The 27,902-nt window shown below is 43.2% G+C and overlaps 1 protein-coding gene across 7 annotated transcripts in view; it reads left to right on the top strand.

Annotated features, from left to right (window-relative positions):
• Positions 1-27,902, top strand: part of STOX2 (storkhead box 2) — a 246,384-nt gene that overhangs the window by 163,901 nt on the left and 54,581 nt on the right. The window contains exon 1 of one of the 7 annotated variants that reach the window (XM_032329342.1): positions 18,267-21,500. The exons of the other annotated variants lie outside the window; for them this stretch is intronic. The gene's annotated coding sequence lies outside the window, so the exon portion shown is untranslated. Of the gene's footprint in view, positions 1-18,266; positions 21,501-27,902 lie in introns of those variants that run through there. 7 annotated transcript variants of the gene reach the window in all.

Here is a 27,902-nt window from a genome sequence, read left to right as displayed (position 1 = left end):
CAAAAACCCAGTATGTTACCTAGTTGCAAAAGAAGTGAGAAATAAAAAGAATGATGGATGTTTTAATATGCAAATGCTTGGATAGGGTTTTGCTGGAAGACCCCAGGAAGTGGTGAATGCCCGCACCTGTCCGCTGTCATCCCAAATGCAAACGCAGGCCACTCCTGGCTCCCGCGTTAAATGCCATTATGGACACAATTTTCTGCAGTGAGGAAAAACTCAAGGCCACGTTGTAAATGAAACAATGTTTCTTCTGTGTCCACTTGTAATCTCCTGGAAAAGTCAGCGTGTATTAAAGGTGGGACAAACGGATTTATATTTATATGTAAAAACGCGATTCTGTTCTAATTGCAAGTAGATGTTTCACCAAATGGGTGTCTGACGGGATGTAGGGAGTCCACACAGGAACATGCACTCTGGGGGTCTGCCCCACGTGATGTACTGGAACCCTGGCCACTGAGCCCAATGACACCCTCTCTAAGGTCACGGCAAACAAAATTGCCTCACGAATGTCCAAAATATCTCTAATGGGCATCACCCTGCCGAAAGTGAAGAAGAAGATTTTTTTTAAGGATTTTTATTTTATTTATTTGACAGACAGAGATCACAAGTAGGCAGAGAGAGAGAGAGAGAGGAGGAAGCAGGCTCCCTGCTGAGCAGAGAGCCCGATGCAGGGCTCCATCCCAGGACCCTGGGATCACGACCTGAGCCAAAGGGAGATGCTTTAACCCACTGAGCCACCCAGGCGCCCCAAGATTTTTTTTTTTTAATTGCAAATCCATATTTAGGGTTGTCTTACCCTTCGGTTTGGAGTGCAGCTTTTGGGGCTCAACTGCTTAGAGGATTATAAGGATAAATATGTCCATCTACCTGTTCCGGAAAGACTAGAAGGGAAACAGGCGAGATGAACGGGGGGTGCATGATCAGAGGCCAGGCACGAGAAGGGCAGAGCAGTTTGGGAGCTTGGGGAAGTCAAACCAAAGTGAGTCCCAGCCCTGGCACTTGGCTTGATGATCTGGAAAAATCCTTTTAGACTCTGAGTCTCTTTCTTCACCTGTGACACAAGTACTTGTGCCACATTTGTAAGGCGGTTATGGGAATGAATGGGGTGGTGATACATTGAGCAGTTCACATAGTGCCTGGGACCCAGGGTGGACCTAAAACCTGCTGGTTTCCTTCTGCTCCTACAGCCACTCAGAACAATGGCATTTGTGTTCCAGGAGGTAAGAGTAATAATTAGGTGACCTTTTTTCCTAGGTGCTTAGGTTTTAAGTTCTTAATGTCTTAGGTTCTTCATTTCTAAGGGCAAAAACCCGAGATAGGTTACATTATATACCTTGAAGCCCCTTGTGTTTTTGTTGAAATGGACCTTCTGCATTTCAGATTTGGATTTGTGACTTTAAAACATTCCTTGGGGAGAAAAAGTTCACTTTTCAAAGCTACAGAAGAAACGCGTTGCCGTAGAAACTTCGAACAATATACCTGTATATAAACTTAAACTTGAAATCCTTACCACCCACTCCAGCTCCCTGAGAGTAACCAACATGAATAGAATTTAGACTTGAATGCTGCTACAGTCTGCCTCCTAGCCTTGGCCAAGTCTGTTCGTCCTCCTGGAGGCTCCATGTCCTGTCCTGTGACACTTCTTCATCTGTCCTGGTGAGGCCACCCTGCTAACCTGATTTTACTCATTTCTGATGGCTTCCACAAGGCTTTTCTTTGTCAGAGGGCCGTGATCGATGTCTGTCACTTTATGTTTCTCCTGTAAACGTTGTGCTTTTTTTTTCTTTTACGGTGGGTCACGAATTTATTGAAAAAACAATTTTACTTTATTGTCATATATTATTTTGCTGTATTGTAAGACCTTATGGGGTTTTAAGTTTCTCAAAGCAGAAACTATGAACCAAAGCATTGAAATTGTGATGAGACAGGAACATTCTATAGGAACAACAGTGTCTGAAGACCATGGATGAAAAACCTAGAGTAGGAAGAACTAAAAACTTTTTGAGTATTTTTTTTAAAAGCTTTTCTTTATTAATTTGACAGAGAGAAATCACAAGTAGACGGAGAGGCAGCCAGAGAGAGAGAGAGATAGGGAAGCAGGCTCCCCGCTGAGCAGAGAGCCTGATGCGGGACTCGATCCCAGGTCCCTGAGATCATGACCTGAGCCGAAGGCAGTGGCTTAACCCACTGAGCCACCCAGGCGCCCCGACTTTTTGAGTATTAATCATAAATAAGTTTACTTAAGGAAGAAATAAATATAAGCGCATGGAATCCTTTAACATGTGGCATTACCAGCCTGCTTGGATTCCTAGACATAGTTGTGTGCTGTCATACTTGTCATACTTGTGTGTTGTGTGTCGCTGTCTTACTTCCTAACCCCCTGTAGTATTAGCTTTGTCACCACTTAAAGGTCTTGTAAATGCTCTGTTACCTTGTTTCCATTATAACTGTGACTGAAACAAGTTTTGTGACAATGAACAATCCTTAAAAACAATTTGAGATGTCATTTTGTGGCCAGAGGATTGACGCTTTTGTGTTTTATGAGTTTCTTTCACAAAGGCATTATCTTATTAATTTTAACAGGCTCCAGGCTAGGGCATCCTAAGCAGGGAGGGAAGTAATCACAACAGTAACTTAAGTTTTCACGTGCATGGATTTATATGCATTGGATCAGTGCGTGGGTGTCTGATGTACAGTTACAGCCTCCCTTTGGTGGGGGACTGTGGTCACCTCCACCAATCTGATGGACAATCATTGGGGTTTTCCTTTCCACTCCCTGCATGCTCTGTAGCATGCAAGGAAAACCCCAAACCTATTGAAGCTAGTATTTCACATATGGGATGCTTCTGCTGACATAAAAATCTGTCATTTTTTAAAAAAATTTTTAATCCAGAATTCCCCTAGTTAATTTTAATTCCTTGTGTAGACTTCGCTTTCTTGAAAGGCTGTCGTGATTTCTTCATCTGACTTGAAGGAGTTTTTAGGGGAGAGAAGACAATGCCTTTTCCCCTTAGCTCAAACACCCAGGAGGCTATAAAAAGCCGCCTCCTTTATTAAATGAAGTTATGGTCCTTCCTTAAGGAGTTTGCTTGAAAGCTACTCTGAGTGGCGTTGGTGGACAGGTCAACCAGGACTTACATGCAAAAATTAAGAGTAGACATGTCATTATACATCAGTAAAAATGGGGTTGGGGAGACATAGTCTTCTTCTGAAGGTAGAACTAGAAATTGCGTTAGCCATGGCCATCTAAAACACAGTCTCATCTCTTGCTGTATACGTGAAGTTGTGAGTGGCATGCTTATAGATTATTGTATTACTGAAATACAAGAGTGTTCCATCACCCCCAAACATTTCTTCCTGCCCTCTTTATTTATTAGTATTTTGTGTCTGGGTGATAAGAACACTAAGTGTACAATCTATCCTCTTGGCAAATTTTTAAGTATAGAACACCGTGCTATTAACGACAGGCAAAATGCTGTTGCTCGGGTGGGTGTATGCTTCTCTCTGACATCATCAAGCTGTATACATTAAATATGTGCAGCCTTTTGGATGTCAATCCTACCTCCAGAAAGTGGTTAAAATATTTAAGAACATTGGGAGTAGGTGTCTAAATCTGGGAGGGGGTTGACATTTCAGCCACGTCCAAGCAATTGTTCGTGGACTGTCTCACTGAATTCGGGTGTGCTTGAAGCTGACCTAGTAGGATGTTATTGTATTCCTTGTCTTCCTTCCTTCCTTCCTTCCTTCCTTCCTTCCTTCCTTCCTTCCTTTCTTTCTTTCTTTTTTGTTAAGATTTTATTTATTTATTTGACCAAGAGAGTCCAAGCAGGGGTTAGCAGCAGAGGGAGAGAGAGAAGCAGACTCCCCACTGAGCAGGGAGCCTGACGTGGGGCTCGATCCCAGGACCCTGGGATCATGGCCGGAGCCCAAGGCAGACACTTAACCGACTGAGCCACCCAGGTGTCCTGCACAGATGCTTTAAACTTAGCTTTGACTTCACTGCATAAATTGTGGGCATTGACTATGGATGAAGGATTAAAGGTCAATTTTGAAAATACAGCATCTTTGGCTTCGAGTAAAAGTTAAAAAAAAAAAAAAAGGCTTAAGTTTGCTGAATTACTTTGAAATTTCCTCCATTCCCATTTAACACACCTTTTTGAGACCGAGTTCTCTACTATGACTGTTATGAAAACAAAAACACAGAAGCGTTTTCGATCTGTATTATCTCTTGCAGAGCATTGCCATCCATTCAGCTTAGATTAGTAACTTAACGAGCAGGAAGCAAGCTCATTTGTCACATTAAAAACCTTATTGATACACTTAGTTTGTTCAGGGTGTGCCTATTGCATTTAATACAGAGGAATACTATTTATCTCATAAATTGTGTTCTGTTGCAATTACAGAAAGACAAAGAATTGCGAGTATAATAGCTTTTCCTGAAATTAATTGTCTGAGTACACTTTCAATGAACAATGTTGCGCGGATGTGTCTTTTCTGCCTATGTTTTATTTGTTCTGGTTATATTTATTGAAATGAGATCAGATATCTGCATACAATAAAATTTTGGAAAAAAATTAGAAATGAAAGCATTTGGGCTTCCTTTTTTTGGTTTTAAATTTCATTGCCCCAATAATTCATTTTATTATCTTTTACAAATCATCCTTGCCACAGGTAGTTTGAGAGGCACGAGTATAATGAATCCCTCCGAAGTTGAGGAAACCTACAATTTTTTGGCTTTATACGCACATCTTACAAAACACCCCTTTTTCTAAGAGCTTTTAGTGGTGGATTACTTGGACCCTGTGGTTTTCCCATGACCTGTGGGGTCCCCACCGTTGTTTTTATTATTTTAAATAAAGGTAGATTGTTTCCTTCCCAGTTATTTTTCTCTACGAGTTTGTTCCTAGGAGGAATCTATTTTTATTCCCCGAGTTTGTCCCTTCAGATGCCATGGCTTTTGTGTGATAACTTGCTTTTTTGTAACTCACTTTGGAGACAACATTCTGTCTCATTTTAGGACGATTGTTTTGAAATGCATTTCAGATGTCTTTTCTAGCCTTGTAATATCCGTTGTTACAGTCTATCAGCTCTGATTTGAATACCAGTCTTGGGGCTCACGGTGGCTCAGTCGGTTAAGGTGTCTGCCTTGGGCTCGGGTCCTGGGATCGAGGCCCATGTTAGGCTACCCGCTCAGGTAGCCTGCTTCTCCCTCTCCCTCTCCCTCTCTCCTGGCTTGAGCTCTCTTGCTCTCTCTCTCATTTTCTTTCTCACATGCACGTGCAAATAAATAAAACCTTTAAGAAAAATAAAATACCAGTCTTTGAATAGGCTGCTATTTATAATATTTTTTCTGAGAATAAATTATTTTTAAAATGAGAACCATGTCATGAAACTGGCCAAGAGTCAGCTCCTTGGTGTCTCTGGGGTAGGCGATCACTCTCAGAGTCTGCAGTGGTAACAGCTCTTAGTAGTTGACCAAGCCATTTGGATTTTCAGGTGCTTTATAACCAACTTGGTCACTGGCAATTTGGCTCCGTGGAGAGTGCCGTGGTATCCTCACACTGCTGTAGCAAAGGACCGTCAATGAGGTGGTTTACAATCACAGAGAGCGATTCCCTCACAGGTCTGGAAGCTGGAAGTCTGAAGTTGAGGTATTGGCAGGGCCTTGCTCCCTTCGAAGGCTCTAAGGGATGAATCTTTCTTTCCTCTTCCTGCATCTTGGCCTGTGACTACATCTGTCAGGTCTCTGCCTCTGTCTTCACGCGGCCTTCTGTCTCTTCGAAGGACACTTGTCATTGGACTTAGGGCCAGCCAGCAAATCCAGGATGATCTGCTCATCTTGAGATCCTTACCTTAAAAACCCGTTTCTAAATCCCGTCACCTTCGCTGGTTCTGGGGGTTAGGATGTCCATGCATCCTTTTGGGGGGCCGCCACTCAGTCCACTACAGATGGTAACAGACTTTTTCCAGGGACTGTGCGTCTCTTGAGTGTTGTGGAGTGTGAGCCGTAATGGGGTTGCTGGAGGGCTGGGAGCAGTGCCCGAGGGAAGGGTGCCGATGTGGGGAGGACAGTCCCCCCCCCCCCCTCCCGGTCTGAGGTCCTGTGCTCACATCCTCCTAGCTCCATGCCCTGGGAACTTCTTTCCTAACTTCTCTGCGTCTCAACTTTTTCATCTGCAAAGCCATACGGTGAGGAGACGTAATATTCCTGAAAATTCTGAGCTGTGTGGCGCATATATCCGCCGTGATCGTAACTATGGTATTCTCTTATTTGAGGATACATTTTTTTTTTTTCCATTCTGAAATCAGGGTGCCCCTGGAAGGGAGCCACAGGTTCCCTGACCCTGTGGATTCATGGTGCCTTTTGAGCTCTGGTCATTTTGTCCCGGCATTCCTAAGGCCAAAGAAATACCTCATCGTTCTGCTCTCTAATTTAGGTCCCGATGACTAAAATGAGTATTTCAAGGAAATCTTAACTACTTAGTAGCAATTTGAAAGACAGTGTTTTATTCTTTAGTAACTCCAGTTACTAAGGAGAAGTATGCGTATGTTGGGCACTGCACCACCTCCCAAACCTGGAAATGAGAACAGACATTGCCACCCTCATTCAGACACCACACTGATTTTTGCACAATATCGCTTTCTATCACCGGGGCCATGCCAGAGCCAGCCTCTCGGAGATGTTGTCAACAGGAATGTAGCACAATCTCATCTGAGGCTCTCCGATAACCCAAGCTGGTTGTTGGCGTGATAGCTGACAGAGGTCAAGTACTCTTTTCTAATTTGGTTATATGACATTTACTGCCGAATCTGCAGCATAAAATCCTGCCTTGCTTTTTCTTACAGAGCCTCCTATTTTGGATGGCTCCAAATAATTGATATATTATACCTTGTTCTTTGTTTTCTTTTTTGAAGATTTTATTTATTTATTTGACAGAGATCACAAGTAGGCAGAGACAGAGGGGGAAGCAGGCTCCCCGCCAAGCAGGGAGCCTAATGCGGGGCTCGATCCCAGGACCCTGGTATCATGACCTGAGCCGAGGGCAGAGGCTTAACCCATTGAGCCACTCAGGTGCCCCTATTATATCTTATTCTAAACATATTCCTTTTCCTAAGTTCCCGTTGATTTTACCGTTGTAAAATTTCATTTTCTAATTCCTGTGCAAAGTAATTGTTCAGTAAATGCAGATTGATGAATACCTTGCCAAAGACACCGTTTTTTGTTTTTTTTTGTTTTTTTTTGGTGGGGGGGGTTTGCTCCTTTTTGGTTCGGGCTAACACAGAGATGAACAGAAGTGATACAAAGTTCGCTGTGTGTGTTTTGTTTGTTTACTTGTTTGTTTGTTTGTTTGTTTTTGGTCTGATATGGCTAACCAGCCACTTTTTCAGGAAACAGGCTCTGATCTAACCTCTTTTACAAGCCCCGAGGTAAGGATGATGAGTTAGCAAAAAAACCACTAGGTTGTCTTTGGTGTATCTTTCCGTGAACCGAATTAATCACTCTGTGAGACGACCGTACCGAACTGTGGATTTGGTAGACTGATGGAGCGTTTGCGAAATATGGACGTGTTCACGATATTTGCTCTTACCCATCCTTCGGGCTCTCTTCCTCCTCTTCAGTCCTTTCATTCATTCCGAAAACGTTCCTTGAGCACCCCTGTAGTGGTTTGCTGGGGATCTGTCCCTCCTAAGCGTCCTGAGCATGCAGTAATAAGAAAAACATCACAGGGCGTGCTATAAGTCCTTAGCACAGTGCCTGGCGCAGAGGAAGTTGTCGGCAAATGGCAGGTAGAATTAATATTAATATTATTAAGTTTATGTTTTATGCATTAAACAGTTCCACCAGAAGGAACACAGAGATGAAATATCAATCAGTAGATCGTGAATATTTTATTGTAAACTTTGGCTAGAGAGAGAATTGGAGACTTCTCTATGACAAGAGACATAATGATTCCCTTGTTGGCATGTGTCACATGCTCTTTGGTTTTTAGACTACACATGTGTTGAAGGATCTGTCCTCAACCCATTAAAAAATATGTATGGTCCTCAGGGGTATTTAGTACATCAAAAGTGTTTGAAACCCTCAAGGATTAGTAAGTAATTAGCCTTCATGCCTAATGTGTAAACAGCAGAGGAATCTTTGATTTTGGCTCAATCAGTGTAATTTTGATGTTAACAGATCAGCAGCCAACAGTTAAATAAACTTTGACACCCAGAGCAGACCTGTCAACAGAGGCACAATCAAATCTACCATTGATTGATCAGCTAGCTAATTTCCTTTTAGTTTAGACATTCGTGAACACTTTCTACACATTTGTGATACGCATATGTGCGAAGCTTTTGCTTAAAGAAACAACAAAATTAAAAAAATGAAAAATAGGTCATTGTAGGACACTCATGACTCACCCCATCAGACCAGTGTTGAGATTGCTAGATTTCGGGTCTCCATGCACCTGCTGAAGAATCACTGGGAGACCTCCGAGTCCTCTGTATCTAGGAGACGGCCACACTTCCCTCTTTCATTTTTGTGACCTATATGCAAAACCGCTAGTCCTTGAGCTTCCCTTCACCAAATCCTTCCTTTTCTCAGGAAAAAAGGTAATTCCATATTGCATAATTTACATTTGTAAATTGACTTTGTAGGCACTCCCCAAAGAGGGGGAAAGAGGCCTTTTATTTGTAAAATACAGGCCAATTGCTGTTGCAGCTTGAGAAAACAAAACAGGACTTTGTAATGGTACAGAGCTGGTAGAGGTTTGAATGGAGAGACTGATGACATTCGGAAGGATTTTCTCTCTCAGGTGGTCTTTAGAAAACATCTTTCTAAAAACAGTTTTCTTTGGAAAGCAGTGCTTATGGAAGTGAAATTCATTATTATTACTCTCCTAGTCAGAGATTTTCATTTCATAAAGAGGTCAGCCTCTGTCTTTGGATTGCTGTATTGCCATGACTTATCAGTGTGTCTGATTGCTGGGGCTCTGAATTCCAATTCTAGAAGGAGGGAGGTAAAACTTTTTAGAGAAATGTGTGACTCTGTGAGGCAGAAGTCTCCTCTGGGAGGCAGATGAAACCTGGAGATTCCAAATGTAATAACGTTCACTATTGCAGATGAAAGCTTGGGCCGGAAAGGAACAGTGATCCTTCATTATTAACGACCTGCAAACACTTACCTAGCATTAAATGTCGATGCAGGATATTATGGGACCATGACCCTGTGTCTGCAGAGTTGACAATCCAGAACACGGCTTCATCCAACAGGACCGGAAGGTAGTTGTTTAATTGATAAACCTAGCTGAAGCAGGGAGTCATTTTATAAAAATCTAAAATATTTTAACTGAAAACACCTTTTTGATGTAGGGCCAAGGACTCTCCTTTGCATGTGATTTTGCATAGTTTTTCTTGAATAAATCATACCAGTAATATATCATCTGTGACACCCGGTTTTGGTTTCTGTAAAGAGGGATAAAAATGAGTTAATTATTGAAGCTGGGTGATAGGTACAGGAGTATACCATTCTGTCTGCTTTTGAATATTGGGAAGTCCCCATGTCAAAAATGTTTTAAAAATAAAAATATAAAGAAATAGTGTGATTAAGAATTTAAAACATATGAGGAGCTATGGAAGCACAGAATCATTGTTGAGTTTGATGATATTTTAAAAATCGAGGAGATCCACACCACTGTAGCCATCTGTGACTGAGCATCGAGCCAAGGGCTGTGGATGCAAAGATGGTTAAAGGTAAGTACTACCCTTGAGAAAACCCATGGTTTGATGTACAGAAGGCAGATGTATAAACCCAACAAATTACTTACGGTGTCCTCAGTGCTCTAACAGAGTGTGCAGGGTGGGAGAGAATTAAGCCATCCTGGGAATTTGGGGAATACATCACAAAAGAGTGGTCAGCACCACATCAGGGGGAAAAAAACCAACCACCGTTATTTATCAGGTCATTCCTATTACAAAATGAGTGTGTTGTCCAGCTTGTGCATGATGGAGACTGAAGCCGCCGTACCTCTCCACATTCTGGAAAATATGCCCTTCTTTGAGTGCCGGTGCTTAACTCATGTGGGGCTGACATGGGGTCCTCCAGACACTAGCGAACACGGCAAATTGCATTGAGGTGATGTCATTATTCAGTCCGGTATTTACCGAGCTTGCGCGTAAAACACATGGGCAAAATTGTGTAAGTTCTCTGTTTGCATTTGAGTTTGATGACTACTAGTGAAGAATGTTTGGAAGAACTTCCTTATTCAGCAAATTATGGAACTGTCCTATCATCAACCTATCTTTCATTCAATTAGCAGATAGTCATCTAGTGTTTCCCACATCTGGGCCTGGTGCTAGATACTGGGTTCCTCAACAGAGAAGACAGACACAGTTACAGAACAATCCACAATCTGATACTACTGAGTTAAGTTGTTTATTATGCACCTACAAACTCCAAGCGTCCTGTGTGCAGACATTTTACATATATAAAAGGGTTTCAGGTATCCTGGGAGAATGGACAGCAAGTTAAGGAGAGCGATTGTCGGTGGGTACGGAGACCATGAATCGATCACCTCTACCCAGAAGATTCCATTTCTTCTATAGAGAGGATGAGGACAAATTTCAACAATTGCCAAAAACATGGGGGTGACAGCTCTACAAGGTGTTTGTTATTTTCAAAATGTCTCTTGGGTGTTTAAAATTTCTCCAAGAAGGGAAAACACAGGAGAATCCCAGTTGCAGAATTTGGGGGATGGAGGTGGGGAAGACAAAAGACAGATCTCATTTTAGCTGGGGAGTGAATTGTCACAGTACAGCCATTCATTGGTGAGAAAGCTGCAGCAAAGTGACTTATTAATTGGTTATTGTTAGAGCAGATTACTTATCTATTTAGAACAGTAAGTCATTTTGTCCTTTGGATTTTATAGATTGTTTCCAGGCTGTATATTTATTTTGAGCAGAAGTGAGTTGTGCTCAAGTCAGTTTTGAGGTGTGTGCCCATGGAAGAGGCATCATAGAATGATGCCTCTGGCATTTCTTAGGGGAAAAGGTTTGTGAAAACAGAGGTTTGATATTCTTGGGGGATTACGAATGTTGCAGAGGACAGAGGAAGATTGCGTCACCCACTACAGTGAAGGCGTTTAAGATCCCCGAAGTCCGGGCACGTCATTTCAGTAGCAGCTAAAAGACATCGTAACAGGTCTGACAAAGACTTTTGGAAATGAGCTCTGGTCCTCACTCAGTATGTGCTTTTATCTTCGGTTTGTTTTGCTAGGACGCATCATTTCCTCTCTCCTTGCCAAGAACTGCAGTCATCGTATCCTCCCTTTAGAATGTATTTCTCGAAGCTCTTTAATAAAACTTCAGTCATGAAATGCCTTAATGTTCTAAATCTGCATAATACATTTTGAACGTAGCTGCAGAGCTCCCTTAGGACTACAGGTTTTTAAATGGAACAATTTAAAATATTTTCTATGTAAATGGGCACTCAGCATAAATGATTTTGGTAAGGAATGCAGAATGTTTCGGTGTAACTAGTCTCGTTCGAAAACAATAAATACAAGATATTGGCCGAATTTGAGGTGAAAACCCCCACTTTTTAATTGTTTTGAATGACCTCTTGGTGTCTAATCGAAAGGCAGTATAGCATCGTGGTGGAAATCATGGCTTTCTAGTCCGACTGACTCGATTTCAAAACCTGAATCCCGCATTTATTAGTGTGCACTCCTAGACATATTACGTGGCTTTTCTTAGCCTCAATATCCTCATTTATAAAATGGTTATTGGAAGAATATTTCAGAGACGACTGACGTGAGGAGTGAGGTCATGTACATAGAAGGTGCCAAGCACATAGCAAGAACCTAACGATAAGTCATACTTAGCCATCGGTCTCCGCATTGACTGGTGTATTAATGGTGTAGTTTGCGAAGTGGAACTGCCTTTTGCTTCTTACCCAACACTCGTCCCCAAAAATGCCCTGTTGTCTCAGCTTTTGGGGGACGCATGCTTCCACCAGGTGGACACATGATTGGATTTCTCGGAGCTCCTCTTTCCCTGCCTGTAAGAAGTGAATGGTAATAGTACCACCTGGTGGGATTGTTGCAGGATTTAAGTGGTAGTAGTTGAGTTACTCTCAGTACTCAACAGGCATTTGCTCATATTTGTATTACACGCACTCTTGTCTTTGCTTGAAATGCCTTTCCCTCTTACTCCTTGCTGAAGACTCCCCGGTGGTTGCCTTTCTCTGGGACACTTTTGGGGTTCTCCCAAGCAGAGTTGATGTTCCCTCTGTGTGTCCCAGTACCATTTGGTACATACTAACATAGTGGTTGGCTTCTTGTGTTATAATTAGCTGGCTTTTTTCTTGGTTCTGTGCTATCCTAACTTGTAACACAGTGTTGTTGTAACAAGCTTCCATCTCAGGGTAGGTAGAGAGCAGCACTTGGCAAGTAGTGGAGCCGTATTTCCTTTCAAAAGTAGAAGCCTGTAGATACACTGTTTTTAGCTTGTGCATTTTTATTACTTGTCCTTAAACCCACATGTAGCGTTTCAAAATCGACAGGTGGAGTGTTTTCCAATTTAGCTCCACACTACTGTTGGTCAGTCCGACGTGTGCTTTGGGTAATAATCACTCAATGGGGACCCAGGTGTTCTCAGGGCTGTCGCTCTAGCGACTGTGGAGCCTCTGGGCAAGCTATTAACTTTTTAATGCTTTATTCTTACAATTGAGACAATGAGACCTAACTTCTTGGGTTGCCATTATGATTAATGAGACAACAGGTAAAACACTGCCTGGTGCTTAAGGTGTGGCTCTCAGTAAATCTGAGATCTCTTCTCCTTCTTGCTCCCTATTTATCTAGTGCTGAAAGAAGATGTGGATTCTTGGGGCACCTGGGGGGCTCAGTGGGTTAAGCCTCTGCCTTCAGCTCAGGTCATGACCTCAGGGTCCTGGGATCGAGCCCCACCTCAGGCTCTCTGCTCAGCGGGGAGCCTGCTTCCCCTCCCCCTCTCTCTGTGTGCTGCTCTGCTACTTGTCATCTCTCTCTCTCTCTGCCAAATAAATAAGTAAAATCTTAAAAAAAAAAAAAAAGAAGAAGAAGATGCGGATTCTTAGAGACTATGAGAAAGATAAGATAAGTGGCATCTGTAATTAAAATTCCACGCTGTAGTGATGTTATAGTCTTGGTAATTATTTGCGTGTCCTCGTGGGGAAATTGAAGTTCTTAGGGTCACAGCTGGGGTGGAGTGGTGTTCATAGGCACCAGCCAACCAGACCTAAAGATTAGGCACCAAAGGCAGATGGAGAAATGTACAAAAAGAGAAGGAGCACTCAGAAATGATCTCAAGTTGCAAAAAGTCAGGAGCCATATTGCGAGGCAAGGTTTCAAAGAATCAAAATATTGATTCCTTCAACAGGGGAGCTCAAGAATACCATTTCCTTCTGTTCTCCTTTAATTTCGGTCAACTGCTAGGATAGGCCCCATGTTTTTGGTTTGTGACTTGCTGTACTTTTTAAAATTTAGCTTTAATTTATTTCGCATTTTCACCAGATATTTTTATGTTGGCAAATCACAGCTCCTTATTGAGTTCTTGCTGTTGTTTCAGGCGGAGAGTCTTAGAAATTTAGAAATTTAGCCAAGTGATGCTTCACAGTTTAGGTTTTCATGGCAAAGTTGTTGTGGTGGTCAGCATTCTGTTCTGCCGAATGCCCATGTCTCCTGGAGCCTCTTTTCCCACATTGTGCACCTCTGAGGGCTTTGAGGTCTCCCCATGAAAGTTAATAACTTGAATGAAACATCATGCAATGTTCATCTTAAGCCTGTCTTCTGGACATGGTACAGCATCTTTATTATATTTGATTAATGTGTCAACTGCATTACACTTACCAAATTACACTGCTGTTTCATTCATTCATTCATTCATTCATTCATTCATTCATTCATATACTCAGGAGACATTTATGGAGAGTCGCTGTGGGGCTGGCAGTGGTCTGGGGAGTATTTGAGGAGATCTGCCAGTGAGCAGAGGGCCTTCATGGACCAGGAGTTCAGTGGGAGAGAGACCGCATCAAACACAACAGCAGCCATGAAACCTGGCCTGGGCAGGACTCTGGGCTGAGTGTTGGGCAGCAGGGCACAGAGTGGAGCCTAGTGTGGCTAGAGCTCCTGAGGAGCTCATGGGAGGCAGGACGAAGAGCCCAGCCGCCCCAGGAGTCACGGGCTGTCCTCAGTGAGGCCGGTGCCCTGATGAGGCCGAGTCTGAAAGCCATCACAGTATACCGAGGAAATGGAATGGCTTCAAGGGCACAGTGTTCAATGGGGGCATGACATCCTCTAAGACCTGGTACCTCAAGGGCTTCCAGGGGGCTGGAAACTCCAGACACATAAACAAGCAGCCCAGAAAGGACTGATTTCAGGAGCTCATGGCCCCGCAGGACAGGACAGGACAGTGGCCAGGAACCGTTAGCTCGGGTCATGCAGAAAGCAGCCTACAGGCCGTGTTCAAGAGGGTTTCGTTTCAGTGAGAAGAACAAAGAGGAGTGGTTGAAAGGCTTTCCTCGGGGGACTGACATGACCATGCTGAGGCCCCTTAGAAAGCCCCTTTTCCCTCGTGTGTGGGATGGGTGAGGGGTGACCTTGGGGGAAGAGGCACAGGCTGGGGAAAGGCAAGTCATCGTGGCTGCCTCCTCCCAAGTGTCTTCGTCAGTGACTTGGGGGAAGACAGTCTCTTCCCCAGTTCTTTTGAAAAGGTGGCAATCAACTGTTTTTACTATCCGGGGATTTTCCTCTGTCCTTTTCCATTTTGACACACGAAAGCCGTTGTTTGTTTGTCCGTTTTTCGTGAACTAAACAACACTGGACTTCCAGACTTGCTTTCTGAGAAAGCACCAGCGCTGAGAGAATGTATTTTGAGTTTTCTCAAAAGGCAAGAGAAGTAAGTGGATATAAAGCAATCCGAGTCATGCATATTTCAAACTAGGAAAACTGCTGCGGATCCCACCAGCTCTTTTTTTCTAAAAAGGTGTTCTAACCTGAGGTCTTGCAATGTGGATTTGTTCTGTGAGCTTCCAGAACCCATTACATGTCCCATTTCACAAATTACCCACGTTTCCCAGTCACAGTTATCTTCTAAATAGAAGAATCTATTCCTGATTTTACCTTCATTCTAAAAACTTTCTCAGAGCTTTGCCTTGGTTGTGAATTATCTGAAATCAACTATAGGGTCAATTTCAGAAGTACAGGCGGATCTCATCAATACATATTAGATTCCTTTTCACAGAAGTCATTTCATTAGGGGAGCTTTCTGTTAATCCGTATTTTTACCTTCTTCAAATTTGTCAAAATAATCAAGGCAAATGAAAAGGGAATTTAAAAGGCTATGAAATAGTAGGATTAGAATAAAAGTCTTCTCCATCTTGACAGTCTTGAAATCCATGGCCGTGACTCTCCAAACATCTCACGGAAGCAATAATTTTGTGCCACTTGGGTCTCTAGAATAAAAAAGAGTTCCGTGATAAAATCAGTTTGAGAAATAGTGGGTTTGAACCCTTTTCTTCACCCCGTAGGACTGCAGAGCCATAAATATGCTGGATGGGGGAGGGGTGACTCTCCCGAAACAGGTGTAATATGTAGTGGTTTCCCAGATTGATTTGACCACAAAACTTGTGTTGAAGAAGTGTTTTCTGGAATTTACTTTGGAAATGCTGATCTTTTGTGCTGGGGTGCTGAGGAGAAGTAGACCACAGAAACTTAGCTCCTAACCCCACATCTCTATCCCTTTGTGGCCTTGCATTGTCATGGCCTCCAGCAGGTCCTAGAGGACAGGTGCTCCCCAGTGGCAAGGCCTGGAAACCCCATTCGTAACAGTATGAGCGATAGTTTACTTGACTGGGCATTATTTTCTGTGCCACATGCTATTAATGAGATATTTTTATACCCATTTTACAGGTATGCAGACTAAGACACTAGGAGATTAAAAACGTGCCCACAGTCACAAAGCTAACAAGTGATGGGCCCGTAGGAGGTACTCAGAAAAGAATTACTACTAGATTGATTTCTGCCCTACCCATGGATATGCTATTCATCAGAGTTTTGTTTTTATAATTTAATTTTTCCTTTTACAAAATTTAAAAAATGATACACTGTGATAGTAAGTACACACACACGTATACATACCCAAATGCTATCATCCTGTATCCACCACCTTTTCTGATTCTTACTTCCTCTGGGCCATCCCTGCCAACCCTTTAGGTGTTTCTTTGGTATGCAGTTTCTAAATTGTGCTTGTAATGCTGTTTCTCAATTTATTAATTTTATATTTTATCTTTTGTCTTCCTGGGAGGGTAAATGAAGATTTAGGTTCCTTGTAAACTCACTTCCCATCCCCTGATCTTTCCAGGACAGTTATATGAGAATTTAAAGATAGGGACGCCTGGGTGGCTCAGTTGGTTGAGCAGCTGCCTTCGGCTCAGGTCATGATCCCAGCGTCCTGGGATCGAGTCCCGCATCGGGCTCCTTGCTCGGCGGGGAGCCTGCTTCTCCCTCTGCCTCTGCCTGCCATTCTGTCCGCCTGTACTCGCTCTCTCTCCCTCTCTCTCTGACAAATAAATAAATAAAATCTTTAAAAAAAAAAAGAATTTAAAGATAAATCAGTAATCAGTGTTCATGTTACGAGGACCATGTAGTTTTTGTTTAATGAAGGACGAGGAATTGCACTGTGAGTCCGTTTACTCTTACGCAACTGTTTGTCTTGCCTACAGCTAGTGATTGTCTTTCTTTTTTTGAACTGCATAGATTTTCGTATATCCATCTTTAATTCTGCCCCCCCCCCAGTGCTCCATGAGATGTGCTATACACCCACCAGTGTTTTTTTGATGCTCTCATATTTTTCTTTTCTTTTTTTTTTTTTTTTTAAAGATTTTATTTATTTATTTGACAGAGAGAGATCACAAGCAGGCAGAGAGGCAGGCAGAGAGGGGGGCGGAAGCAGACTCCTCACTGAGCAGAGAACCCGATGCGGGGCTCGATCCCAGGACCCTGAGATCATGACCTGAGCGGAAGGCAGAGGCCCCACCCACGGAGCCACGCAGGCGCCCCGTGCTCTCATATTTCAAATGATACTCATTCCCCTATTCTCTTGGAGAGTTTCCCTCGCGAGCACCTTGTCCTCCTTTTCTGATCCACACTAATTGCTTTCTAGGCTGGAAGACAGCTGTTATCTGGGAGTTTTCTTCTCACCACTCTTTTGTTGGATCCACTGTTTTCTGAGCCTCAGGTTTTTGGTCCTCAGTTTACATCCTCATTTTGCCAGGCTATCTCTCCAGTGGCTTCCTGAGAATGTTTAAGGGTTGGGAGAACGGTTCTTCTACTCTATTCCCTGACTCCATTTTTTTTTTAAGGTTTTATTTATTTATTTGACAGACAGAGATCACAAGCAGGCAGAAAGGCAGACAGAGAGAGAGGAGGAAGCAGGATCCCCGCCGAGCAGAGAGCCGATGTGGGGCTCAGTCCCAGGGCCCTGGGGTCATGACCTGAGCCGAAGGCAGAGGCTTTAACCCACGGAGCCACCCAGGCGCTCCCCCACCGACTCCATTTTTTAAGAGTTCCTTTTCTAGTTTTTGTTTTGATCTCTAGAGGCACTAAAATGCTGTTTGGAAATTCTGTGGGATATAGAGTTTCCTCTGTTGGACCTTTTCGCAGAGAGGTCCGAAGGAGCTACAGTGGGTCTCTTTCTTGCTAGTCAGCTTCCCAGAAGAGTCTGCTAGTCTCCTGATTGGCCATTGGCATTCTAGAAGCTGAGTGAAGTATGTAATTTTTCAGATGGGGTTTTCACATTTTTCAGTGGGATTTTTCACATAATCCCACTTTATTCAGTATCTGACTATTCCCTGAGCTATGCCTGTGTTCCCTAAATTAAAGTTGAACCTCTCCAGAATGTAAAATTCCTATGTCTCCTAGAGGGAGAGGTTAACTATTTTAGATGGAGGAGTGGGACTAAGTGCCCAAATCCACCTCATCTAGGCTTTCAAACAGTAGTCCTGTTTCAGTCTGTTATATACCTCACCTTTAATGATACCTACATTCTAGAGATTTTCCAGATTTCTTTCCCCTCTCCAGCTTTGAGTTTATTTCTAATAACATAAGTTACAAAACAAATGAAATGACACCAGTATAACCTTCACCTAGATTTACTAATTGTTGACATTTTGCCTCTTTTCTTTCTTCCTTCCTTTCTTTTTTTCTCCTTCTATTTATCTCTGTATCAATCCATCCATCCACCTACCCAACCATCCAGCCGTCCATCTGTCTGTCTATCCATCCATCTGCCCTTCCGTTCATCCACCCAGATACTTATCTGTCTGTCTGTCATCTATCCATCATCTATCATGTGTCTGTCTTTAGTACTGTTAGAGAGTGAAGCATCATGACACTTCCTCTTTATGGTGAATAAGGATCTTCCGTTAGAAATGAGAATTGCAAATTCAGAAAGCTAAACATTGATATAATGCTGTTATCGGGTGTATAACTCATATTTAATTTTGTCCTGTTATTCCAGTAATGCTCTCTATGGCTGTTGTCTTTGAATTTTTATTTTTTAATCCTAAGCTCTAATCAATCCCCATGTGTTGCGTGTCTTCATTCTCCTTTAAGCTAGAACAGTTTTCCTGCTTCCTTTTGGCTTTTATGACGTTAACCTTCTTGAGCATTGCAGGCTGGTTGTCTCGTAGAATATTCCACAATTTGAAGTATATCTGATTATTTTTTTCAAGATTAGATATAGATTAAACTTTTTTTGGCAAGGATATTTTGTAGGTTGGAGTGTGTGTTTTTCAGTGCACAACATTAGGAGATACATGCTGGCTCTTTGTCTCATTGGTGATGCTAAATTTGATCCCTTGGTTATGGTGGTGTCAACCTGGCTTTACCATTGTCCTTCCTTTTGTAATTAAAAAGTAATCTATTTGTTGATACTTTTGAGCCTTGGTGAATACTTGTTCTCCAACAGTCTTTTATCCTGTGTTTTTATCATGCATCATTAATTCTCGCTCAATCCCTTCGATTACAATGGTGGTTACAAAGGCAGTTTCTAATTCTTTAATTTCTTCTGAAGTTATGAATTGGTATTCATTTTTGAACAACAACAAAAAAAGCATTCTTTGTTTCTGCACACCCTGTATTTGTTTGTTTTGGTATCACAATGTACTACTCATAGGTTCTTTGTTCATTCAGTGTGTTATGTCGTGTGTTGTGTACACACACTTTGATGTTCAATTTGGTTTTGATTTGGCCAAGGAAACCCCTTCAGTTTGGTCCCCAAGTCTTTTCAGGTGTCCCCATCAGTTTTGGGAGCCTTTCCTTGCTTTCTGGCACAAAAAGATATCCCTGGTTCACTTGTGTGTTTCTTGCCTCAGACCGGAGATCAATCATTTCTCTGAGAATCCTTTTTTTTTTCTTTCGGTGGGGAATGGTATTTAGAACCCAAGATCCTGAACACTAGGTGGTTTTGTTGCTATTGGAGTAGCATTGCTTCTAGAGATTTTCTGTGGCAGAGCTGGGATATGGGGCCCCCCCTCTCACCCCCCACCCCGGACGCATGTGTGTATTCCTTCTCCCACAATGTATTTACTCACTTTCTCAATCTCACCATACGCACAACATCATTTCTGAATTACTACACCCACACCGCCATCCGTGGTATGCGTTTCCTCTCGCGTGTATATTTAAACTTTCTTTACGCTCTCCATCCTGCTACCTCTCATCCATCTGTTTTTCCAGCTTCCAGAATTATTTGATGGGTTCCTCTTTCATTCTCTTCCATTCCACTCACTGCCCTCTTAGCGACAATTAGGAGGTACAGTTTCCAGCCTCCCATGTTTTGAGGGAGACCAGCCTCATTTATGTTCCCTCACCTGGTTACCTGAAGTGGGCAGACAGGGAGAGAGTAAACAGTATTTGCCCTTAATACCCAAAATAGCTCTGCCAATCACCTCTCCTTGGCTTTCATAGGCCGGCATTGCTCCCATATCCCTCACAGACAAATTAGAATTCTATACGGCTTCTTTGACATTTCTAACTATCTCAGTGGGTGGGACTTCTTTCAGTGGTATTTGGTGGTAGAAATGAAAATTCAGAGATAGGGGGGTCCTGGGGGGAATATGGCCTGCCTGTCTGAGTGTGTGTCTGCCCTGTGTTTGAGGACAGAGTGCTAGGAGTCAGGCCGTCGTGGATGACTTCAGACAGGAAAATCAGCAGCCCTACCCAGGAGGGAAGCGGAAGCCGAGCCACCTCTCCAAGCTTGTTTTTGATATCTTGGTTTCCTCCTTTAATTGAAATTAGTATAGACTCTTCCCATAAACTCTAACACTTGGATTTTCAAAACCACTTTGAGGTCTGTTATCTCTGCTTATTCACAATGAACAGAGTTTCCAATTTTAATTTTCTTTCTACTCTATGAAATATGTTAAGTGGAAAGCTGACACAAAAAAAGCAAGGGGAATTTTTTACTGTAGAATTCTAAGAGCGTCTGTGGTATCAACTCCTGTTGTCAGGTAGAAACGTAAGGGGAGTTTGCAAAAAGGCAGCCATCATCCCTGAACCTGTTTGGGAGGTTTTGTTGATCTCTCTGTGCTTTGGTAAACAAAAACTGGCATCTTCTCTCCGCGGGTTTTCGGCTGCAGGGCTGCTCTTTTCATCCTTCTGCAACAGGGGCATGTTTTTCGTGGTCAAATCTAAAACACATGTCAGGGTCCACAGACACGCTTTCTGCTGGAACCTCTTCTAGCACTTGCCATATTGGCCGTTTTTACAGGCGCTTTTTCCCTCTGTGCTTTATTTATTTATTTACTCTGCATTGTGGAATTCTGGGTAAAGCTGCTGTAAATCAGAATCATGTTAAACAAAAATATTTAAAGAACATTTTGGCCAAGAATAATGGGAGTATTGCAACGTAAGTCATCTGTGCTGAATTGGCTTGTAGATTTCGAAACAGGAAGAACATCTTCAGCAATGCTCATGGTTTGGTTTTGCTTTTCTGCAGATTGGGTTTAGCGACAAATTCCATCTGGGTAGAGCTACACGCAGTCTCTCTATTGATTGGTTATACTGGGACTTCATGGGAGTGTCCTTCGAATCGCTTTTCCCAGCATTTTTTAAAGCTCCATTGAAAAAAAAAAAAAAAAGAAGAAGAAGAAGAAAAGAGAGAAAGGACCCTGCATTGTTTCGATTTGCGTCCAACATGCAAAACATAGTCCTAAATTTTTAATTAGCTAAGTGAGTGGTGAAAAGGAAAAGTAATATAACAAGCCTCGGTGAGCAGCTGGGATGTGTTGCCATGACGACAAGTTCAGCAGGCTGCCAGCGAGCATGTCAATGGGTAATATTGGGAGAGGGCTTTGAAACAGTGCCTGCTAGCCACAATGTGATTGGTCACGCCTCTGTTGTCTTTGTGTGAACCGGAGGATGCTGGGTAAAGGCCTAGAGTGAACGCTCAGCTTGTCTCAAGGCTGCAATGAGGTAATGCTTCTGAATCTTTGGGGATTATGAGCTCCTGCCTCCAAAAGACTGCAGTCTAGAATGTTGTTATGCCTATTCGCGTTAATTACGGACTCGAACGTGTTAAGAAGTTTTACAGCTGCTTTTATTCGTTCTTTGATACGTGCATGTGTATGTGATAGGTAACTTAACACGTGTGTATATTGCATATAGAATCTCACGCGTCTTCTAAAAAAAGAGGTGACCCTCCATATTAGTCATTCTGCTTAGAGTCAAATTTCTCTTGAGTGCTGGCATCAGTGACAGTATCTGTTGATGGATAAATGAGGTATTAAAGTGCATTTGTGTTGGGTAAGCAAACTTGTTCCTTTCTAGAGAATATTTTGGCGTTGATGACTTCGTATGGTCTGTTATTTGTGATGAGTCTTTTCATAGATGGAGAGGAGGTGGTAAAGAGGGTCGGGGTTGCTTGGTCAGGAGGTTGAGCTCATCTGAGATTCCTTGGAATCGGCCGCTTAATATCCTAATATTGATCTCATAAAGGTTGTCATTAACGGAACGTAATATCTGACAGCTCCAAAATTATCTGCTGAATAATGGTTTGACAGTTTAAACTTGAAGCTCTGAAGGGAGCTGTATTTACAGATGCAGAGATCTAGAAACGTGTGTGCGCGCGCGTGTGCGTGTGCGTGTGCGTGTGTGTGTGTGTGTGTGTGTGTGTTGGGGGCGGGGGGAGGGGGCCGCAGTTTTGCAAGGCAAATCCATCCAGGTGCTGATGGGACAGAGGCACAGGAGTTCAACCCTGAACGTGGTCCTCTAGGAGCTGAGTGACTTGGGCTCTCTCCAGGGCGTTTCAGGTGGCTAGGGGATGTTTTATCACGTTCATTAACGGTAACCTAGTGCCCTGGCAAGGTTAAGGGCAGCGGCTCCAAGATGCTGTGTTGGACTTGGAGGAGGCTGCAGGGATGACCCGGTTCCTCATGTCCCAAATGGTAGGCACGGCCGGGGGCCTCTGGACCGAGCATATCACCGCCGTGTTGTATTTACCTTGCAGAGTTCATAAAAATTTATAAGCCTTTAAATGGATACAGGAAGAATGAGACACCTCTAACAATAACGGTCAGAATGGCTTCTGCCGCGGCACAATACCGTGAACCCTGCCAGCTCCCTTGCTTGAGCTGAGGGCAGGGCATGGGCATGTGGTGGGGAGCGGGGGATCAGCCGGCCCAGCCGTCACCATTCAGAAATACAAGGCCACCCAGCAGGGGTCCGTCAGTATCTGGTGTGGCTGCAAAAAACGCCCATGCTTTCTTTATTCGTTTCAGGAATTTAAAGCCTGCTTTCATTTTACTCCTCTGTGTGGTTGTAAACAAAGACTTAATGAACAGAACCGGGGATAAGTACATGCGGGAGTCTATCTAGGTTTGAAGTAATTGGTTCAAATACTTGGGGCACAAGTAGGATCTTGGGCTGTGACTTCCCACCAACGTGTGGATTCCGAATAGCCTCATGAACAGGGAGGCCCTGGACATGGGCTGGAGTCCTTTGTCTACAAGAAAGCAGGAGGCAGTGAGCCCCTGAGCCATGCGAGAAAAACCCACCTGTTGATTAAGACGGGCACTTTTTCCTCTGTGAGAAATTTGATGTTTTGTTACCTTCCTTCCTCTGGGGAGAAGTTAATTGTGTACTTGCAAATCTCAGGCCTGCCTGCTTATTTTAAATGGTTTTAAGGTTCATTAATGATTCAGAGTTTTCCCAAGATGGGATATTCTTGCAGTGCAGTCCAGCAGTCACTGTCCCCTTTGTTACCTGGCCGGCTACGGAAGAGCCCTGCCTGGATCTTTTGCAACCGTGTGCTGACCTGTTTCTCCTCATCAGGGAGTAAAATTCTGATCTCTTTTCCTCAGGTGATTGGGTAGGTCTCTGGGGATCGGATTACGATATTGCAAACTGCGTCATTACTAAGTCATTTTAGAGCCTTTAACACATGCAGAAGCGACATAGTAAAGATGAGACAAAATCAAAAGTAACTTTCGGCTTCATTTACTGTTTCATAAGCTGTTTACCCGTTCATAAGCCCTTTGGAAGAGGGAAGTTGCAGGTCTCAACTAGCACGAGTCATTAAGGTCCCGTGACAGGTTCCAGGATAAATGAGTTCTGACTGATGCGAAGCCCGGTGCGTAGAGACTGGGGCAGGTAGTGTTGGCGGTGCCCCGCTTTCATCTCTCCTGGCATCGTATGAGGCTCGGAGCTTCGCAAAGGGCTTTGCTAAAAGCCAAGTGGGATTGATGATATCGATGGTTTGTAAAGTTTCAAACAGATGACGCTTGGGGAAGCCCAGAGGGGGGTGTGTGTGTGTGTGTGTGTGTGTGTGTGTGTAGGGGGGGAAATTTTAGATAGTCTGAGGGATTCAAGGGGTTTAAAGATATTTGTCTTTAAAAAATTCGCGCTTCACAGAGGAAAGCCCAGCAGATTTATAAAATGGGGTTTATTGAGCAGCAGATGCAAAAGTTGTTGCAGGGACAGCAAAACGTTAAAAGAGGAACAAAATGAGGGGCTCTGGGAAGTAGCATCGTCAAAAGTATGAAGGCTTTGCTGTGTGACAAAAGCCGACTTGTTCTATGTTTCTTCCGGGAAACTTTTTGGTCACTTCCCACCTCGGAGTGTTTACCGATCACAAAAATCAGTGCCACGGCAGGGCAGGGGGGATGGGGATGGAAGCACACGCCTGGATCTTTATTCTAAGGAAGTTCCTTCACGCGGAAGCATGATGGGGGGGGAGCTCTTACCTCCCCCCTTTGAGAACAAGGTGGTCTCTATTCCCATGGGCTTTATTATGACACCAAAAAGTTGCATTTGTGTAGAGAATAACTAACGTTCAAGTCACTAATGTTCTTCATACAAATAAATGTCATGTTTACAAGGGCCCATTTTCAGATCTTTATGCTGTCGAATGTCCCTTGTTATGGTGTAATATATACATTTGTGTGGTTTTCTTGTGTCAGATCCTTTTGTATTTGGAACACTTTTGTTCAGATTGACTGTGTGGTGAGGTTGTGTGTCCTATCAGTGTCCTAAAGATGGAAGAGCAGACACTGCCTTCTTCAATGATCCCATTCTTATCCTGATGCCCCTGAATCCGTAGTTTACTTCCAGGTGGCCGGTATCATGGCTTGGTTTTCCTTTTGTCCTCATTGTACTGAGCCCCATCCTAAGCATAGAATAGGCACCGATCCATCAATCTTACATACTTAAAAAATTGATGGGTTTTTCTATGGAAAAGTTACCCTTGACCTTAGACCCAGGGAATAGGAGATGTCTATGAAATCTGAACGATGTTGCCAGCTGAATTTTCTTATTTCTTGTATTAATTTAAGTAACTTACTTATAGTACCTGCCATTTAGTAGCTACCCAGGAAATCGTAGTTTATCTCTGTCTTCTGTTTGCATTCAGTTGCTACAGTGATCAAATTATTTTAACCTTCATGGGATCTCTTTCTGGCTGGGATAGGAGAAGAATGATTTGTTCCTCAACTCTGATAAGTTATTCTAGAGGAATGTCTTTCTGATATGATAAGAAAGTCATATCCCTTGTATCTAGTGTAACACCCTTGGTTTTATTAGCTTGAAAATAGGGATGTGATTGGTATCAACATATTTGGAGCCCTTGATGGTGATTATATCCCTGTTTTCAAGCTGATGAAACCGAGGTTGTCCCGTAAATATGGGAGCATCAGATAGGAAGCGTATTGTGGTAGTCGTGCTCAGGGTAGGCACAAAAAAACAGCAGGAGGCTTTGGGGTGGTCCAGAGAGGCCAGGATGGGCCAACAGCAAAGCAGAAGAAAGGGACCAGATTTAGAAACATCCAGGCAGGGAGCAGACAGACTGACTTTATTGACTGTGGATTATGGGGAATGGATTATGGATCATTGCTGGCAGTGGGTGGCATTCTCGGTGAGGAAGAGACAGGACTCTGACGTTCACGGGTCATGTGTCTGCACCCATGATGGTGCTGTAATCCACACTAGGAGATCAAAGGGATTGTGGGATTTATGGGAAGGATCAATTTCGTTTTGGACATGTTGAGTTTAAGGCACTGGGGACGTGTAGATGGAGTTGTCTGGAGAGAGGCAGGAGGGTCTGGAAGTGTGGGCTAAGTTGTAGGACCTGAGAGGGAGGTTTGGCCCCTCTCAGTTGTGTACCCCTGAGGGTTACAACTGGGATAGTGGATGGGGGTGCCTCTGCTGGGGATAGAGTACCAGGGGAGCGGAGAGAGAAGAGGGTGAAAGTTGGAGCCTTTGCAGACGCTCCTTTCTAGAAGAGGCCAGGGGAAACTCAGACCCGTGTTGTGAATTTAGCATCCAGATTGCCTTTTAATGATTAACACATGACTCGTTTCCCCAAAGAAATTGATAAGTCAGCTGTTTGGAACTGAAAAGCCAAAGCTGGAAGAAGCCACAGCCGTGTAATTCGGCCCTTCTGCATTTGACTGACAGACTGATGGCTGTCCCGGGTTCGTGGGAGACCTTGCCTTTTCATCGCACCGCAGCCTTCCCGTGATGCACTCTCCCCAGAAACCCCGCTCAGTGGTGGTTGTGTACTCGGGCCAAACCACACAGTGGGCTCCGACTTTCATGACCCAAACGTGCTACAGATGGCTGTGGAAAATGGAAGAAGACACTAAGCCAGAAATGCCAAATTAAAAATAGGTTTTAACTCACTTCACCGTGAGTGCATAAACAAGTTCATAATTAGAGGGAATGACCTAGGACGCATGTGGAAATTGTGACTTGATCTTCTAATCTCTGCTTTCGAGAGCTGTTAAAACAAGCACATCGTTCTCGAGTTTGTCAAGTTTTGCTTCCAACTTTTTTTTTTTTTAATTTCCCTGGATATAACTACATCAATATTATAGCTCTTATGATGATCTGTCATCAAAGCTGTTTATGGACTGGGACCCCAAGCAAGTTCCCAAATTCTCCTGGACTTCGTCCAACAAATGGAGATAATAGTATCTATTTCCTAATGCTCTGATGAGATGAGGATGGCATGTGGAAGGCCCCCTTGGTAATGCTTGGCACATATGGGGACTCAGTAAATGTGGACATTGTTATCAACAGGAGGACGGAAGGGAGAAATATTCAGAGGTGACGGAGGGTAGGCATTATCAAGAGAGGACAGTGCTTAAAAGGTGATGGGTGTGTGTGTACCCAGAGAAAATAGTGGTGGTGAATGGCATGATCAGAAGGGTAAATGGTGCAAGGGAAAGAAAGGGAAATTTGAGTGTATCTGGTGTCTTTAAGGGTGTGTGAGGATGGGTGGGAAGACACTAAAACACACCCTCACCACCTGAGTTGTTGTCCAGACCTGACGGTTGGACGCTCGGGACCCACGGCGTACCTAACCGAATTTGTTGATTTCCCAGTGCTCTAATTGTGGTGTTCGTTTTGTTTTCATTTCTCGAAGTCAGACATAGGAGGATTGCAGGATATGGTGAAAATGGTTATGCTAAGAAGGAAAGCCATTACATTGTACTGGATTCAAAAAGATCATGAACTTTGGATTACAAACTAGATAGTGCCAAAAAAACTATGGAACCTCAAAGTTTAAAAACCAGCGACTTAGTAATGTTAATTTTTAAAACAGAAATATGAAAGTCCTGTGTTTTGAAAAGCAGGAGAAAACAAAATGAAGAAGACAAAGCTTAAGGAAAAATAGTGAGGCCATCCACTTGAAAAAAAAATCATCAGTACACACGGATTAAATGGCTTAAAAAATACCTTTCTTTAATCCAAGGGATTAAAGGTCATCAGGGTCATCGGCACTTTGATTTCCGAACTCAGCATCACCGTGAATGGGCGTGGTTTCAGGATGTGTGAGAATTCTAGATCCTTCTGCCTTTCTGCCTCCCACCCATCTGGAATCAAATATAACGGGTCAAGTTTGGGCTTCATAGACCAAAAGCATTTCAATAAAGACTGTATGGACATTACGCCCTTTCAGTTCTAGGAAGTAAGTGCTTTTTAACCCACTGAGCCGCCAGGTGCCCCGGAAGTAACTGCTTTTTAAAAAGCACCAACCTTTGTCAGCCTAAAAGATTTTCTTTTTTTTTTTTTTAAATCTAGTAGAGTTACCTTGATGAAAAATTTTCCACGTTGTTCAGTTTTTCCCTCTTTGCATTGGGGACTTTGCATTGTTCATACAAACACAGACGTGGGGTCAGAATTTGGAAAGTTCTGGGTCCAGCAGCCCGGTCAGCTGGGGAGACAGAAATCCTGCCACTTCCTCTGCTGCAAACCGAGTGCTGAAAAGACAAACACTTTTTCAGACCACTTTGTTACGTCCCCAGGCCAATTTACCAAAAGGAGCTTTGTTGCTGCGGGATATTTTTTTTTTTCTTTCTTGAGACTAGGTTGGGCTAG

This window comes from Mustela erminea, chromosome 21 (genome assembly GCF_009829155.1).
Source record: "Mustela erminea isolate mMusErm1 chromosome 21, mMusErm1.Pri, whole genome shotgun sequence".
Taxonomy (NCBI): Eukaryota; Metazoa; Chordata; class Mammalia; order Carnivora; family Mustelidae; genus Mustela; species Mustela erminea.
The sequence above is the reverse complement of the archived record's forward strand: the minus strand, read 5'-3'. Positions and strand labels throughout refer to the sequence as shown.